At 45.4% G+C, this 19,322-nt stretch overlaps 1 protein-coding gene across 4 annotated transcripts in view; it reads left to right on the top strand.

Moving 5' to 3' along the window:
- The first annotated feature begins 723 nt into the window (after positions 1–723).
- Positions 724–19,322, top strand: part of RUSC2 (RUN and SH3 domain containing 2) — a 64,672-nt gene continuing 46,073 nt past the window's right edge. For 3 of the 4 annotated variants that reach the window (XM_075186612.1, XM_075186635.1, XM_075186595.1), the window contains exon 1: positions 4,828–4,938. The gene's annotated coding sequence lies outside the window, so the exon portion shown is untranslated. Of the gene's footprint in view, positions 839–4,827; positions 4,939–19,322 lie in introns of those variants that run through there. The other variant, XM_075186618.1, reaches the window with a different exon arrangement.

The raw sequence follows: 19,322 nt of genomic DNA, 5'->3' as shown, positions 1-19,322 counted from the left end.
CAGATAGAGGACACACAATGTGTACAGATAGTTAGTGGACACACAACGTGTACAGATAGTTAGTGGACACACAACGTGTACAGATAGTTAGTGGACACACAACGTGTACAGATAGTTAGAGGACACACAACGTGTACAGATAGTTAGAGGAACACACAATGTGTACAGATAGTTAGAGGACACACAACGTGTACAGATAGTTAGAGGACACACAACGTGTACAGATAGTTAGAGGACACACAACGTGTACAGATAGTTAGTGGACACACAACGTGTACAGGTAGTTAGAGGACACACAACGTGTACAGATAGTTAGAGGACACACAACGTGTACAGGTAGTTAGAGGACACACAACGTGTACAGATAGTTAGAGGACACACAACGTGTACAGATAGTTAGAGGACACACAACGTGTACAGATAGTTAGAGGACACACAACGTGTACAGATAGAGGACACACAACGTGTACAGATAGTTAGAGGACACACAATGTGTACAGATAGAGGACACACAATGTGTACAGACTGTTAGTGGCTCATCGCCCACCAGCCCCAGCCGCCCCTCTCTGTCCCTGGGAAATGTCAGGAATGTGGCCGCTCTCTCTCATCCACAAATAAACACAGATTTGTGGAATGTTTTGGGGAGTTTTTCCGAAGCTCTGTCAGGAAAACCCTCCCTTCCTGTAGTTCTCTCTGTCGGGAACAGGCTGTGACTGAGGTCCTCAGATGCTGGTCTGTGCCTCGTGCCTCAATGTCCAGTGAGCTCTGATAAATACTGGATCTGCACACAAGATGGGTGCCTCCACCAGGTGACATGTGACAGGAGCTCTTGGTAATGGTATGTTACAGCATAGGACGTGGTAATGATACCGACAGCTGCACAGTACTACTTCTCTCATTGTGTATGATAGGTCCAATTCTCAGTATCTCTTCTGATTCTGCATGTACAGTCAACTGCACAGTGCTACTTATCTCATTGTGTATGATAGGTCCAAATCTCAGTATCTCTTCTGATTCTGCATGTACAGACAGCTACACAGTACTGCTTCTCTCATTGTGTATGGTAGGTCAAATTCTCAGTATCTATTCTGATTCTGCATGTACAGACAGCTGCACAGTACTACTTCTCTCATTGTGTATGATAGGTCCAATTCTCAGTATCTCTTCCGATTCTGCATGTACAGACAGCTGCACAGTGCTACTTCTCTCATTGTGTATGATAAGTCCAATTCTCAGTATCTCTCCTGATTACGCATATACCAACAGCTGCACAGTACTATGCCTCTCATTGTGTTTGATAGGTCCACTTCTTAGTATCTTTTCTGATTCTCCATGTACCAACAGCTGCATAGTACTACTTCTCTTATTGTGTATGATAGGTCCAATTCTCATTATACCTTCTCAATCTGCATGTACAGACAGCTGCACAGTACTACTTCTCTCATTGTGTATGACAGGTCCAATTCTCAGTATCTCTTCTGATTCTGCATGTATCAATAGCTGCACAATGCTACTTCTCTCATTGTGTATGATAAGTCCAATTCTCAGTATCTCTCCTGATTCTGTATGTACCAACTGCTGCACAGTACTACTTCTCTCATTGTGTATAATTCCAATTCTCAGTATCTCTTCTGATTCTGCATGTACCAACAGCTGCATAGTACTACTTCTCTTATTGTGTATGATTGGTCCAATTCTCATTATACCTTCTCAATCTGCATGTACAGACAGCTGCACAGTACTACTTCTCTCATTGTGTATGACAGGTCCAATTCTCAGTATCACTTCTGATTCTGCATGTACAGACAGCTGCACAGTACTACTTCTCTCATTGTGTATAATTCCAATTCTCAGTATCTCTTCTGATTCTGCATGTACCAACAGCTGCATAGTACTACTTCTCTTATCGTGTATGATTGGTCCAATTCTCATTATACCTTCTCAATCTGCATGTACAGACAGCTGCACAGTACTACTTCTCTCATTGTGTATGACAGGTCCAATTCTCAGTATCACTTCTGATTCTGCATGTACAGACAGCTGCACAGTGCTACTTCTCTTATTCTGTAATGATAGGTCTAATTCTCAGTATCTCTTTTGATTCTGCATGTACAGGCAGCTGCACAGTACTACTTCTCTCATTGTGTATGACAGGTCCAATTCTCAGTATCACTTCTGATTCTGCATGTACAGACAGCTGCACAGTGCTACTTCTCTTATTCTGTAATGATAGGTCTAATTCTCAGTATCTCTTCTGATTCTGCATATACAGACAGCTGCACAGTGCTACTTCTCTCATTGTGTATGGTAGGTCAAATTATCAGTATCTCTTCTGATTCTGCATGTACAGACAGCTGCACAGTACTACTTCTCTAATTGAGTATGAGAAGTCCAGTTCTTAGTATCTCTTCTGATTCTGCATGTACAGACAGCTGCACAGTGCTACTTCTCTCATTGTGTATGACAGGTCCAATTCTCAGTATCTCTTCTGATTCTGTATGTACAGACAGCGGCACAGTACTACTTCTCTCATTGTGTATGACAGGTCAAATTCTCAGTATCTCTTCTGATTCTGTATGTACAAACAGCGGCACAGTACTAATTCTTTCATTATGTATGATAGGTCCAATTCCCAGTATCTCTTCTGATTCTGCATGTACAGACAGCGGCACAGTACTACTTCTCTCATTGTATATAATTCCAATTCTCAGTATCTCTTCTGATTCTGCATGTAAGACAGATGCACAGTACTACTTCTCTTATTGTGTATGATAGGCCCAATTCTCAGTATCTCTTCTGATTCTGCATGTACAGGCAGCTGCACAGTACTACTTCTCTCATTGTGTATGATAGGTCCAATTCTCAGTATCTCTTCTGATGATTCTGTATGTACAGACAGCGGCACAGTGCTACTTCTCTCATTGTGTATGTATCTCACATTTCATGGGGACATCCGGATCTGTAATATAAAGTGATGACTCCAGAGGATACACCCGGATACGTAGGGGTAGGATGGCAATTTCTGGCCTGGGGGGGGCAAACAGAAGTTATACCCCACATTACCAATGGTTCGAGTGGTAACAATTTTGCAGCGTACACTCAGACAGTCACCTATATAAAGTGACATCATTATGTTCTTCTCCCTGGTGCCCGTTGCCCGTTCAGCGGCCTCTATTTCTGGCGCCTGGTTTACGTTATATATTTCCTCATTCAGCAGTCGGTGCATCTGAGCGCACTACAGACCTGGGGGTAAATGTATCAAGCTGAGAGTATTCCGGCGTTTTTGAAAAACCAATCAGATTCTAGCTATCATTTATTTAGTACATTCTACACAGTGATAGCTAGAGTCTGATTGGTTGCTATAGGCAACATCTCCACTTTTCAAACCCGCCGGCAAGTTCTCAGCTTGATACATTTACCCCCAGATGTACTAGAGGGCGTTTTGTTAAAGCCGCTCATTTTAGGTGGATTTACTAAAGGCCAAACCACATGAACCCGGCCTGAAATCCGCTGTCTTACACAGCCCCACACTACACACTGCACACTGTCACCTTTATTTTATCCTGATAAGAACGGAACCATCAGATTTGTTAAGCTGCAGTTTGACAAACTAAAAAAGCCAGGAAAAAGAGGTGACTGTGAGATTGCTCAAACTGCTGCCAATTACAACATAACAGGAGGTTATAGGATAATATAATAAGCTATAATGAATATAATATAATGCATAATTAAATTTACCCTCATAACTTAATTATAAATTATTTTTGCACCCTTAGTCAGAAATTAATGATTGCCCCCATAATGCATAAGACAACGGTACCTCCTGTTGTGTTCTGAGTGGCAGGACGCCATGTCAGCTATCTATTCTAGCAAAAGCAGAGCTAAAAAAATACTTCTTATTTTTGTGGCAGTTTTGAATAAATTTCAAGAGTTTTGGATGTTTTAAAACCTCCATAGATCATTGTCGGTTCGACATTTGAGTCTCAAACCTTCATATAGTAAATAAGGTGGTTTAAAACCACCCCAAAAGATACCCTTTAGTAAATGTAGTCCTATGAACCGACCAATCCATACGGTGCATTTCTGCAAAGCAAGTCTGACCAGCTGGCAGTCACTGCCTGTCTGCTCAGACAGAGAAGCCCTTCTCTCCTGACATAGAAACTGCAGCGATGGAGTGAAACAGAAGAATCTTCAGGAGTTTAAATGATGGCAAAAAAACCCATTATGTGCTAAAGATTTTGGATACACTTTTTTTTCACAGCACAGCAGCAATAATCCTTTTATTGTTTCTCCTTTTTATTATGTTTATCACTGTTCTCGATTCATTTGAATCTAAGGAAAAAAGACCCCCCCCCCCCCAACTTCAAAACAAATGTAGAAAATTGCAAAATAAAACTAAATAAAGAAAATAAAATGAAATAAACAAAAACTAACAATAAATAAATAATAAACAAAGGGAAGCAAGAATGCTAATATGGTTAAACATGGTCCGTTATGAAGATACAGTAGAAGAGTGTCAGCTCATAGGGCTAGTGGTTAGGACCTATAAAAAAAGAAAACTGGGCAATATATGAAATAGCCAATTATTTTATGACATAAGAGCAATCAGTGGAAGAAGCAAACAAACCAAACAGAATTGTATTACTCCACCCTGCTGATTATTATTATTATTATTATTATATAACCAGCCCCCTGGTTTACCACCCTCAGCCCCTGATCACTGTATCACTGCTAATGATACATTGTATCACTGAGTGTTATTATGTAACAGATCCTCCCCCCTCCCTCCTCCATCCCTGTTACCTTCCAGCCTCTCCCTCTGGTCCCCCAGTGTCTCACTGGGCAGAGGCAGCGCTGACGTCACTGCAGCTGCACTGGCAGCGCTGTCATCCACACGGAGCCATGTTAGCCGAGCCCGGGGTACCGTGAGCCGAGGAGGTGAGGGGGTCTGTGGTGTCCTCTGTCCGTCATGTGGGTCACCTTGTGCATCGCTGCAATGCCGGGACTGTGTGGATGGAGGACAATGCATGTTGTGTGTCTGTGTGTCATCGTGTGATGGTGTGTGTGTGTATGCACAATGCATACACATCATCAGATGCATTGGTGATGTGTGTGGATGCACAATGCATGTTGTGTGTCTGTGTGTCATCATGTGATGGTGTGTGTGTGTGTGTGTGTGTGTGTGTGTGTGTGTGTGTGTATGCACAATGCATGTTGTGTGTCTGTGTGTCATCATGTGATGGTGTGTGTGTGTATGTACACTGCATACACATCATCAGATGCATTGGTGATGTGTGTGGATGCACAATGCATGTTGTGTGTCTGTGTGTCATCATGCATATGTCTGTGTGTGTGGATGCACAATGCATGTTGTGTGTCTGTGTGTGTGGATGCACAATGCATGTTGTGTGTCTGTGTGTCATCATGCATATGTCTGTGTGTGTGGATGCACAATGCATGTTGTGTGTCTCTGCAGCTGACAGTGCAGGTGTGATGTCTTCCCTGTGTATTCTGTACATTGGGACAGACCTGTCTCTGGTTTTGGGGTCTTTGTTTCTAAGACAGATCTGTTTGTGGCATCATTGTTTGAGGGTCTCTTGCCCCCCCCAGTACTTAGTTATATTCTGCTGCTAAGGACAATAAGTGTTTGTGTGTTACACAAATCACCTCTATTTATGTGTCTGTGCTACAGGCCTTGTGCTGCACCGTCTGTCATATGATCTCTGCTTCTTTCATTTATTATACATGAGATAATTCCAATTTCTGTATTATGATACCCCACCCTGAGTGTGGATGATTCCCCCACCCTGAGTGTGGATGATTCTCTGAGCCTTCTCTCCGTAACATGGAGTCTTATATAATGATGTATGTGTCCAGCACAGAGAATTTATACATATGATGTTAGTGTAACGTAGGAGATCTGAGACTGCAATACACACGCATCGCTACAGTATGTGAGTGTGGAGGTGGGATCCTGTTCACTGAGACCTCACTAGCTGAATGAGAGCACACTCATACTCAACATATACACCCTGTACACTCACTCTGATTATTATTATTGTTTATTTATATAGCGCTAATCACATTATGCAGCAGCGGTACAGAGAGAATGGAGTCATTCACATCAGTCACTGTACCATAGGAGCTTACAGTCTAAATTCCTTAACACACACGTGCACAGGTATTTCGTCAGCAGTCAAACTGTGGGAACAGCCAGAGAAAACTCAGACAAACACGGGGAGAACGTGCAAACTCCACGCAGATCAGGAATCGTTTAGTATCTAACCCATGACCCCAACACAGTGAGGCAGCAGTACTAACTACTTTGCCACCGTAACATAACAATACTGACCGGGAGGGTTAAGGCTTAGCTTACTGGTGTGTGGCCACTCTCAAGGGATGTGCGCTTGGATGACCCAGATGGCCGGCTAGCAAGGACACTTGGGCTTTCAGTTCCACTAAGTGACTAAAATAAAATAAAAAGTTTAAAAATAGACAAATATATATAAAAAAAAAATATTTTCTAAGAATTGCCCACTGAAAACAAAGTATTTATCCATAAAAAAAATTCTGCCATCCTGAGATGAATGTCTTACTTGCAAGTTGCCCTGTAGCACTAAACACAACCCCAACTGCAGCAATATAAATATCTGTACAGGTATCAGACCTCCATTACATAAATAACATCATCCACCCTCCCTGTTATCCTTATAGATGTGGGGATATACCCAGCACCGGCTTTTTATCTCCTAAATCCTATTTCATTGTATCCTAACACTATTTAGGGATTTGTAGACGTGTTTGGTGTTCTTGGCTTTGTATAACATGTTCTATTGTTTTTAAACTAAGGTGTGTGGGCACGTGGCCAAATGTAAGAGACACAGTAGTATGTTATCATTCATTCTCCTCCAACCACAGTGTGTTATACTAATGTACCATAACTGTACAGTGGTGTCATTACACTAGGGCAGTATATGGTATCACAGTACAGCACACAGTGGTGTCATTACACCAGGCAGTATATGGTATCACAGTACAGCATACAGTGATGTCATTACACCTGGGCAGTATATAGTATCACAGTACAGCATACAGTGGTGTCATTACACCTGGGCAGTATATGGTATCACAGTACAGCATACAGTGGTGTCATTACACCTGTTCAGTATATAGTATCACAGTACAGCATACAGTGGTGTCATTACACCTGTTCAGCATATAGTATCACAGTACAGCATACAGTGGTGTCATTACACCTGTTCAGTATATAGTATCACAGTACAGCATACAGTGGTGTCATTACACCTGTTCAGTATATAGTATCACAGTACAGCATACAGTGGTGTCATTACACCTGTGCAGTATATGGTATCACAGTACAGTATACAGTGGTATCATTACACATTGGCAGTATATGGCATTATAGTAAAGCATACAGTGGTAAGTGGTATGAAAAAGTGACAAAGCTCCTAATGGGTCAAATGGCAAATGTTGATGTTTAATGTCGACCATACACTCTGCAATATATGCAGGAATAATTGACAATATACCTGATATTGTAGCAAGTGTGGTCACACTGGACTCTGATCCTATAGTTTGCCTCTTGGTCTGAGCCATGATCCTATAGTTTGGTGCTCGGGCTGAGCCATGGTCCTATAGTTTGGTGCTCGGGCTGAGCCATGGTCCTATAGTTTGGTGCACGGACTGAGCCATGATCCTATAGTTTGCCTCTTGGTCTGAGCCATGATCCTATAGTTTGGTGCTCGGGCTGAGCCATGGTCCTATAGTTTGGTGCTCGGGCTGAGCCATGGTCCTATAGTTTGGTGCACGGACTGAGCCATGATCCTATAGTTTGGTGCTCGGGCTGAGCCATGATCCTATAGGTTGGTGCTCGGGCTGAGCCATGATCCTATAGTTTGGTGCTCAGGCTGAGCCATAATCCTATAGTTTGGCGCTCAGACTGAGGCATAATCCTATAGTTTGGCGTTTAGACTGAGCCATGATCTTATAGTTTGGCGTTCAGGCTGAGTCATGATTCTATATTTTGGCGCTCGGGCTGAGCCATGATCCTATAGTTTGATGCTCAGACTGAGCCATGATTCTATAGTTTGGTGCTCGGGCTGAGCCATGATCCTATAGTTTGGTGCTCAGACTGAGCCATGATCCTATAGTTTGGTGCTCGGGCTGAGCCATGATCCTATAGTTTGGTGCTCGGGCTGAGCCATGATCCTATAGTTTGAAGCTTGGACTGAGCCATGATCCTTTAGTTTGGCGCTCGGGCTGAGCCATGATCCTATAGTTTGGCGCTAGGCCTGAGCCATGATCCTATAGTTTGGCGCTAGGCCTGAGCCATGATCCTATAGTTTGGCGCTCGGGCTGAGCCATGATCCTATAGTTTGGCGCTTGGGCTGAGCCATGATCCTTTAGTTTGGTGCTCGGGCTGAGCCATGATCCTATAGTTTGGCGCTCGGGCTGAGCCATGATCCTTTAGTTTGGTGCTCGGGCTGAGCCATGATCCTATAGTTTGGTGCACGGGCTGAGCCATGATCATATAGTTTGAAGCTTGGACTGAGCCATGATACTTTAGTTTGGCGCTTGGGCTGAGCCATGATCCTTTAGTTTGGTGCTCGGGCTGAGCCATGATCCTATAGTTTAGTGCTCGGGCTGAGCCATGATCCTATAGTTTGGTGCTCACACTGAGCCATGATTCTATAGTTTGACGCTCAGGCTGAGCCATGACCCTATAGTTTGGCGCTCAGAATGAGCCATGATCCTATAGTTTGGTGCTCGGGCTGAGTCATGGTCCTATAGTTTGGCGCTCAGGCTGAGCCATGTTCCTATAGTTTGGCGCTCGGGCTGAGCCATGATCCTATAGTTTGGCGCTCGGGCTGAGCCATGATCCTATAGTTTGGCGCTCGGGCTGAGCTATGATCCTATAGTTTGGTGCTTGGCCTGAACCATGATCCTATAGTTTAGCGTTAGGCATGAGCCATGCTCTCATAGTTTGGCGTTCAGGCTGAGTCATGATTCTATAGTTTGGCGCCCAGACTGAGGCATGATCCTATAGTTTGGCGCTAGGCCTGAGCCATAATCCTATAGTTTGGCGCTAGGCCTGAGCCATGATCCTATAGTTTGACGCTCAGACTGAGCCATGATTCTATAGTTTGGCGCTAGGCCTGAGCCATGATCCTATAGTTTGCCGCTCGGGCTGAGCCATGATCCTTTAGTTTGGTGGTCGGGCTGAGCCATGATCCTTTAGTTTGGTGCTCGGGCTGAGCCATGATCCTATAGTTTGGCGCTAGGCCTGAGCCATGATCCTATAGTTTGACGCTCAGACTGAGCCATGATTCTATAGTTTGGCGCTAGGCCTGAGCCATGATCCTATAGTTTGCCGCTCGGGCTGAGCCATGATCCTATAGTTTGGCGCTCGGGCTGAGCCATGATCCTTTAGTTTGGTGCTCGGGCTGAGCCATGATCCTATAGTTTGGTGCACGGGCTGAGCCATGATCCTATAGTTTTAAGCTTGGACTGAGCCATGATCCTATAGTTTGAAGCTCAGGCTGAGCCATGATCCTATAGTTTGGCGCTCAGGCTGAGCCATGATCCTATAGTTTTTCGCTCGGGCTGAGCCATGATCCTATAGTTTGGCGCTCGGCCTGAACCATGATCCTATAGTTTAGCATTAGGCATGAGCCATGCTCTCATAGTTTGGCGTTCAGGCTGAGTCATGATTCTATAGTTTGGCGCTCAGACTGAGCCATAATCCTATAGTTTGGCGCTCAGACTGAGCCATGATCTTATAGTTTGGCGTTCAGACTGAGTCATGATTCTATATTTTGGCGCTCGGGTTGAGCCATGATCCTATAGTTTGGCGTTCAGGCTGAGTCATGATTCTATAGTTTGGCTCTCAGACTGAGCCATAATCCTATAGTTTGGCGCTCAGACTGAGCCATGATTCTATATTTTGGCACTCGGGCTGAGCCATGATCCCTATAGTTTGGCGCTCAGACTGAGCCATGATCCTATAGTTTGACGCTCAGACTGAGCCTTGACCCTATGGTTTGGCGCTCACACTGAGCCATGATTCTATAGTTTGAAGCTCAGGCTGAGCCATGACCCTATAGTTTGGTGCTCAGAATGAGCCATGATCCTATAGTTTGGTGCTCGGGCTGAGCCATGGTCCTATAGTTTGGCGCTCAGGCTGAGCCATGTTCCTATAGTTTGGCGCTCGGGCTGAGCCATGATCCTATAGTTTGGCGCTCGGGCTGAGCCATGATCCTATAGTTTGGCGCTCGGCCTGAACCATGATCCTATAGTTTAGCGTTAGGCATGAGCCATGATCTCATAGTTTGGCGTTCAGGCTGAGTCATGATTCTATAGTTTGGCGCTCAAACTGAGCCATGATCCTATAGTTTGGTGCTCGCGCTGAGCCATGATCCTATAGTTTGGTGCTCGGGCTGAGCCATGATCCTATAGTTTGGCGCTCAGACTGAGCCATGATCCTATAGTTTGACGCTCAGACTGAGCCTTGACTCTATAGTTTGGCGCTCAGACTGAGCCATGATCCTATAGTTTGGTGCTCGGGTTGAGCCATTATCCTATAGTTTGGCACTCAGGCTGAGCCATGATCCTGTAGTTTGGCGCTCGGGCTGAGCCATGATCCTATAGTTTGGCGCTTGGGCTGAGCCATGATCCTGTAGTTTGGCGCTCAGGCTGAGCCACGATCCTATAGTTTGGCGCTCGGCCTGAACCATGATCCTATAGTTTAGCGTTAGGCATGAGCCATGATCTTATAGTTTGGCGTTCAGGCTGAGCCATGATCTTATAGTTTGGCGCTCAGACTGAGCCATGATCTTATAGTTTGGCGTTCAGGCTGAGTCATGATTCTATATTTTGGCGCTCGGGCTGAGCCCTGATTCTATATTTTGGCGCTCAGACTGAGCCATGATCCTATAGTTTGACGCTCAGGCTGAGCCATGATCCCTATATTTTGGCGCTCAGACTGAGCCATAATCCTATAGTTTGACGCTCAGACTGAGTCTTGACCCTATAGTTTGGCGCTCACACTGAGCCATGATTCTATAGTTTGACGCTCAGGCTGAGCCATGACCCTATAGTTTGGTGCTCAGAATGAGCCATGATCCTATAGTTTGGTGCTCGGGCTGAGCCATGGTCCTATAGTTTGGCGCTCAGGCTGAGCCATGTTCCTATAGTTTGGCGCTCGGGCTGAGCCATGATCCTATAGTTTGGCGCTCGGGCTAAGCCATGATCCTATAGTTTGGCGCTCGGCCTGAACCATGATCCTATAGTTTAGCGTTAGGCATGAGCCATGATCTCATAGTTTGGCGTTCAGGCTGAGCCATGATCCTATAGTTTGGTGCTCGGGCTGAGCCATGATCCTATAGTTTGGTGCTCGGGCTGAGCCATGATCCTATAGTTTGGCGCTCAGACTGAGCCATGATCCTATAGTTTGACACTCAGACTGAGCCTTGACCTTATAGTTTGGCACTCAGACTGAGCCATGATCCTATAGTTTGGTGCTCGGGCTGAGCCATGATCCTATAGTTTGGCACTCAGGCTGAGCCATGATCCTGTAGTTTGGCGCTCGGGCTGAGCCATGATCCTATAGTTTGGCGCTTGGGCTGAGCCATGATCCTGTAGTTTGGCGCTCAGGCTGAGCCACGATCCTATAGTTTGGCGCTCGGCCTGAACAATGATCCTATAGTTTAGCGTTAGGCATGAGCCATGATCTCATAGTTTGGCGTTCAGGCTGAGTCATGATTCTATAGTTTGGCGCTCAGACTGAGCCATGATCCTATAGTTTGGCGCTCGGGCTGAGCCATGATCCTATTGTTTGGCGCTTGGTCTGAGCCATGATCCTGTAGTTTGGCGCTCGGGCTGAGCCATGATCCTATAGTTTGGCGCTCGGCCTGAACCATGATCCTATATTTTAGTGTTGGGCATGAGCCATGATCTCATAGTTTGGCGTTCAGGCTGAGTCATGATTTTATATTTTGGCGCTCGGGCTGAGCCATGATCCTATAGTTTGGTGCTCAGACTGAGCCATGATCCTATAGTTTGGTGCTCGGGCTGAGCCATGATCCTATAGTTTGGTGCTCAGACTGAGCCATGATCCTATAGTTTGGTGCTCGGGCTGAGTCATGATCCTATACTTTGGTGCTCGGGCTGAGCCATGATCCTATAGTTTGAAGCTTGTACTGAGCCATGATCCTTTAGTTTGGCGCTTGGTCTGAGCCATGATCCTATAGTTTGGCGCTAGGCCTGAGCCATAATCCTATAGTTTGGCGCTAGGCCTGAGCCATGATCCTATAGTTTGACGCTCAGACTGAGCCATGATTCTATAGTTTGGCTCTCAGACTGAGCCATAATCCTATAGTTTGGCGCTCAGACTGAGCCATGATTCTATATTTTGGCACTCGGGCTGAGCCATGATCCCTATAGTTTGGCGCTCAGACTGAGCCATGATCCTATAGTTTGACGCTCAGACTGAGCCTTGACCCTATGGTTTGGCGCTCACACTGAGCCATGATTCTATAGTTTGAAGCTCAGGCTGAGCCATGACCCTATAGTTTGGTGCTCAGAATGAGCCATGATCCTATAGTTTGGTGCTCGGGCTGAGCCATGGTCCTATAGTTTGGCGCTCAGGCTGAGCCATGTTCCTATAGTTTGGCGCTCGGGCTGAGCCATGATCCTATAGTTTGGCGCTCGGGCTGAGCCATGATCCTATAGTTTGGCGCTCGGCCTGAACCATGATCCTATAGTTTAGCGTTAGGCATGAGCCATGATCTCATAGTTTGGCGTTCAGGCTGAGTCATGATTCTATAGTTTGGCGCTCAAACTGAGCCATGATCCTATAGTTTGGTGCTCGCGCTGAGCCATGATCCTATAGTTTGGTGCTCGGGCTGAGCCATGATCCTATAGTTTGGCGCTCAGACTGAGCCATGATCCTATAGTTTGACGCTCAGACTGAGCCTTGACTCTATAGTTTGGCGCTCAGACTGAGCCATGATCCTATAGTTTGGTGCTCGGGTTGAGCCATTATCCTATAGTTTGGCACTCAGGCTGAGCCATGATCCTGTAGTTTGGCGCTCGGGCTGAGCCATGATCCTATAGTTTGGCGCTTGGGCTGAGCCATGATCCTGTAGTTTGGCGCTCAGGCTGAGCCACGATCCTATAGTTTGGCGCTCGGCCTGAACCATGATCCTATAGTTTAGCGTTAGGCATGAGCCATGATCTTATAGTTTGGCGTTCAGGCTGAGCCATGATCTTATAGTTTGGCGCTCAGACTGAGCCATGATCTTATAGTTTGGCGTTCAGGCTGAGTCATGATTCTATATTTTGGCGCTCGGGCTGAGCCCTGATTCTATATTTTGGCGCTCAGACTGAGCCATGATCCTATAGTTTGACGCTCAGGCTGAGCCATGATCCCTATATTTTGGCGCTCAGACTGAGCCATAATCCTATAGTTTGACGCTCAGACTGAGTCTTGACCCTATAGTTTGGCGCTCACACTGAGCCATGATTCTATAGTTTGACGCTCAGGCTGAGCCATGACCCTATAGTTTGGTGCTCAGAATGAGCCATGATCCTATAGTTTGGTGCTCGGGCTGAGCCATGGTCCTATAGTTTGGCACTCAGGCTGAGCCATGTTCCTATAGTTTGGCGCTCGGGCTGAGCCATGATCCTATAGTTTGGCGCTCGGGCTAAGCCATGATCCTATAGTTTGGCGCTCGGCCTGAACCATGATCCTATAGTTTAGCGTTAGGCATGAGCCATGATCTCATAGTTTGGCGTTCAGGCTGAGCCATGATCCTATAGTTTGGTGCTCGGGCTGAGCCATGATCCTATAGTTTGGTGCTCGGGCTGAGCCATGATCCTATAGTTTGGCGCTCAGACTGAGCCATGATCCTATAGTTTGACACTCAGACTGAGCCTTGACCTTATAGTTTGGCACTCAGACTGAGCCATGATCCTATAGTTTGGTGCTCGGGCTGAGCCATGATCCTATAGTTTGGCACTCAGGCTGAGCCATGATCCTGTAGTTTGGCGCTCGGGCTGAGCCATGATCCTATAGTTTGGCGCTTGGGCTGAGCCATGATCCTGTAGTTTGGCGCTCAGGCTGAGCCACGATCCTATAGTTTGGCGCTCGGCCTGAACAATGATCCTATAGTTTAGCGTTAGGCATGAGCCATGATCTCATAGTTTGGCGTTCAGGCTGAGTCATGATTCTATAGTTTGGCGCTCAGACTGAGCCATGATCCTATAGTTTGGCGCTCGGGCTGAGCCATGATCCTATTGTTTGGCGCTTGGTCTGAGCCATGATCCTGTAGTTTGGCGCTCGGGCTGAGCCATGATCCTATAGTTTGGCGCTCGGCCTGAACCATGATCCTATATTTTAGTGTTGGGCATGAGCCATGATCTCATAGTTTGGCGTTCAGGCTGAGTCATGATTTTATATTTTGGCGCTCGGGCTGAGCCATGATCCTATAGTTTGGTGCTCAGACTGAGCCATGATCCTATAGTTTGGTGCTCGGGCTGAGCCATGATCCTATAGTTTGGTGCTCAGACTGAGCCATGATCCTATAGTTTGGTGCTCGGGCTGAGTCATGATCCTATACTTTGGTGCTCGGGCTGAGCCATGATCCTATAGTTTGAAGCTTGTACTGAGCCATGATCCTTTAGTTTGGCGCTTGGTCTGAGCCATGATCCTATAGTTTGGCGCTAGGCCTGAGCCATAATCCTATAGTTTGGCGCTAGGCCTGAGCCATGATCCTATAGTTTGACGCTCAGACTGAGCCATGATTCTATAGTTTGGCGCTCGGGCTGAGCCATGATCCTATAGTTTGGTGCTCGGGCTGAGCCATGATCCTATAGTTTGGTGCACGGTCTGAGCCACTATCCTATAGTTTGAAGCTTGGGCTGAGCCATGATCCTTTAGTTTGGTGCTCGGGCTGAGCCATGATCCTATAGTTTGGTGCTCAGGCTGAGCCATGATCCTATAGTTTGAAGCTTGGACTGAGCCATGATCCTTTAGTTTGGCGCTCGGGCTGAGCCATGATCCTTTAGTATGGTGCTCAGGCTGAGCCATGATCCTATAGTTTGGTGCTCCAGCTGAGCCATGATCCTATAGTTTGGCGCTCACACTGAGCCATGATTCTATAGTTTGACGCTCAGGCTGAGCCATGACCCTATAGTTTGGCGCTCAGACTAAGCCATGATCCTATGGTTTGGTGCTCGGGCTGAGCCATGATCTTATAGTTTGGCGTTCAGGCTGAGTCATGATTCTATATTTTGGCGCTCGGGCTGAGCCATGATCCTATAGTTTGGCTCTCGGGCTGAGCCATGATCCTATAGTTTGGCGCTCGGCCCGAACCATGATCCTATAGTTTAGCGTTAGGCATGAGCCATGATCTCATAGTTTGGCGTTCAGGCTGAGTCATGATTCTATAGTTTGGCTCTCAGACTGAGCCATAATCCTATAGTTTGGCGCTCAGACTGAGCCATGATCTTATAGTTTGGCGCTCAGACTGAGCCATGATCTTATAGTTTGGCGCTCAGACTGAGCCATGATCCTCTTCAGTCAGGCTTTCGCTCTCAACACTCCACAGAGACGGCGCTGACCAAAGTTGTCAATGATTTGATCACAGCAAAAAATAATAACCAATACTCTCTTCTAATTTTCCTGGATCTCTCTGCTGCATTTGACACTGTTGACCACTCTCTCCTCATACAAACACTGCAATCCCTAGGTCTTGAAGGCACTGTCCTATCTTGGTTCTCATCCTACCTATCTAATCGATCTTTCAGTGTTAATTTCTCTGGATCCACCTCTGCTCCGCTTCCTTTATCAGTTGGAGTTCCACAAGGCTCAGTCCTAGGTCCTCTGCTATTCTCTATCTACACCACTTCTCTTGGAAAACGAATAAGCTCCTTTGGATTTCAGTATCATCTCTATGCGGATGATACACAAATTTATCTATCCTCTCCTGATCTTTCACCATCTGTGTTGTCTCGCGTTACTGACTGTCTTTCTGCCATTTCATCTTGGATGTCTTCTCGCCAACTCAAACTCAATCTTTCAAAAACTGAATTACTAATATTCCCACCCAAGAACAGAAGCTTCCTGCCTGACATTTCTATTTCTGTCGATAACATGACCATAAATCCCACCCCGCAAGTTCGTTGCCTAGGTGTAATCCTTGATTCAAAACTGTCGTTTATTCCCCACATCAACTCTATATCTAAATCATGTTACATACACCTAAAGAACATTTCCAGAATACGCACATATCTGACACAAGACACCGCAAAAACATTAATTCATGCACTCATCATCTCCCGCATCGACTATTGCAATTCCCTCCTTACTGGTCTTCCCAAAGGCAGACTTGAACCCCTACAATCTATTTTGCACGCAGCGGCTAGACTGATTTTTCTTACAAACCGTTATTCCTCTGCTGAGCCACTCTGTCAGTTTCTACATTGGCTGCCTGTATTTCAACGAATCCAATATAAAATTCTTCTACTAACATACAAGGCCATCAACAAAATTGCACCGACATACATTTCCTCACTTGTCTCGAAATATCTCCCTACTCGACACCTCCGTTCTGCACAAGATCTACGTCTCTCCTCCACTCTGATCACATCCTCCCATTCTCGGTTACAGGATTTTTTCCGAGCTGCACCTACTTTGTGGAATTCCCTCCCTCGCACAGTAAGACTTTCCTCTAGTCTTCAAACCTTCAAGCGTTCACTGAAAACCCACCTCTTCAGACAAGGTTATGATATTCCTCAACCATCATCTTAATTTCCCTAGATTACCCTATTGCCATCCTCTACACTGCTAACGCAAGACAACAACCTTCTGACCAACATTGCAACACACACAGCCCACTCAGTACTTTTACCTTTGCAGTCTAGCTGGTCCATTGTGCAATATAATGTAGCACATGCCCTTGTGTTTCTAACTCCCATTGTCCTATAGATTGTAAGCTTTCGAGCAGGGTTCTCTTACCTCTCTGTCTGTATGTATTACCCAGTATTGTCTTATTAATGTTTGTTCCCAATTGTAAAGCGCTACGGAATTTGCTGGCGCTATATAAATAAATGTTGATGATGATGATGATCTTAAAGTTTGGCGTTCAGGCTGAGTCATGATTCTATATTTTGGCGCTCAGACTGAGCCATGATCCTATAGTTTGACACTCAGGCTGAGCCATGATCCTATAGTTTGGCGCTCAGACTGAGCTATTATCTTATAGTTTGGCGCTCAGGCTGAGCCATGATCCTATAGTTTGGCGCTCGGGCTGAGTCATGATCCTATAGTTTGGCGCTCAGACTGAGCCATGATCCTATAGTTTGGCGCTCAGACTGAGCTATGATCCTATAATTTGGCGCTCAGGCTGAGCCATGATCCTATAGTTTTGCACTCAGACTGAGCCATGATCCTATAGTTTGGCGCTTGGACTGAGCTGTGATCCTATAGTTTGGCGCTCGGGCTGAGTCATGATCCTATAGTTTGGCACTCAGACTGAGCCATGATCCTATAGTTTGGCGCTCAGACTGAGCTGTGGTCCAACAGATTGAAGCTCAGGCTGAGCCGTGATCCTATAGATTGGCGCTCGGTTTGCGTGGCAGGAATGCTGCGTGTGTATCTGACATACGGCATAGAATACAGAATCTGTAAACCCTCTGTAATATACATTATATTACGGCTTCTCCACTATACCTCTATATACTAAACACTTAGTTACAGTAATTCAACTTCCCACAGAAACACACACAAATCATACATTCATTCTAAAAATACATCCACATTACACACGGTCACACAGTTACACCCCGCAGCACACGTACTGTAGCACAGGAACATTGACGTGGTCTAAACATGCAGGGACTGACTCGTCTTCACATGTAAGTCCATGTGTGTGTGCTGTGTCTTGTGTACTCTGTGCGGGCACCAGAGCGGGTCTTACGCCAGTGAATGCAATTCATGTCTGAGCGCAACTGACACTGACAACTGCCTATGACTTGAAGGGTGTAACGGGGCCGGGAGCGGGTGGATAGATATAAGGCGCTACCTGCACGTACATGACTTTTAGCTGTATGACTACATGGATGTCTGCCCAGAACATGTGTTTGCGAGTAAGAGAAACTATCTAATTGCATTTTATGTACAGTACACGCTAAGGACATCCTGATTTATGTATATAATGTAAAAAAAATTAAAAAATGTAAACATATATTTTTATTAATGATTATAATATTACGATCTGTTCATTTATTTTATAAAATGATGATGACACAGAGGGGGACAGTCAGTGTGAAGGGGGCAGTAAGGGTGGATTCTATATAATATACAGGAGCCTGATCTAACAGATACAATATGAACCTATTTGTTTTATTGTTCAGAGAGAACTGGGAGAATGTTGTATATAGTGGAGACATGGGGCGGTCAGACAGCATAGATAGCACAATGGTAAGCATTGCTGACCTCACAGGGTAATTATTCTTCATTAAACACAACATCCAAAATGTAAACAGAGACTGGTTGGATGATTACAGTATTATATCTATATTAAAAGACTTACATGTAAATTTAGACACATGAAATATGTGGATTCATTGGAATTATTGCAGATGTTACACTGTATCTCAGGCCTCATCTGTGTGTGTCTAGACCGTCTGGATACCCCATGTGTTAAACACACATAATATTATATAAAGAATCAGGTCTGTGTAGGGCAGCTCCTGTCTCACCGGCTGCTGTTGACCTACAAGTTCCAGCATGTCAGAGGCAACACAGGTGACTTATGTATAAGGTGACTGGGTGAACTAACCGCTTTCTCATGACTCACATTGTGTCTCATGTAATGTATATTGCACACGTGTTATTGTCTCACATTTCTACCGATTAGTGAGCAAGTTTCCTATCATAGAATGTGAATTATAGATGTGCAAATATTTCCTTCACTTGTGTTTTTCTCCTGTCTCTGTACTCAGCTGGGTGTATATATCAGTCCTAGTTCCTGGATGTGGGGTCTGTTGTGTACTGGTCACTATCTCAGCTGGGTGTATATATCAGTCCTAGTTCCTGGATGTGGGGTCTGTTCTGTACTGGTCACTATCTCAGCTGGGTGTATATATCAGTCCTAGTTCCTGGATGTGAGGTCTGTTCTGTACTGGTCACTATCTCAGCTGGGTGTATATATCAGTCCTAGTTCCTGGATGTGAGGTCTGTTCTGTAGTGGTCACTATCTCAGCTGGGTGTATATATCAGTCCTAGTTCCTGGATGTGA

The sequence above is a fragment of the Mixophyes fleayi genome, chromosome 1 (genome assembly GCF_038048845.1).
Source record: "Mixophyes fleayi isolate aMixFle1 chromosome 1, aMixFle1.hap1, whole genome shotgun sequence".
NCBI classification, from domain to species: domain Eukaryota; kingdom Metazoa; phylum Chordata; class Amphibia; order Anura; family Limnodynastidae; genus Mixophyes; species Mixophyes fleayi.
The sequence above is the reverse complement of the archived record's forward strand: the minus strand, read 5'-3'. Positions and strand labels throughout refer to the sequence as shown.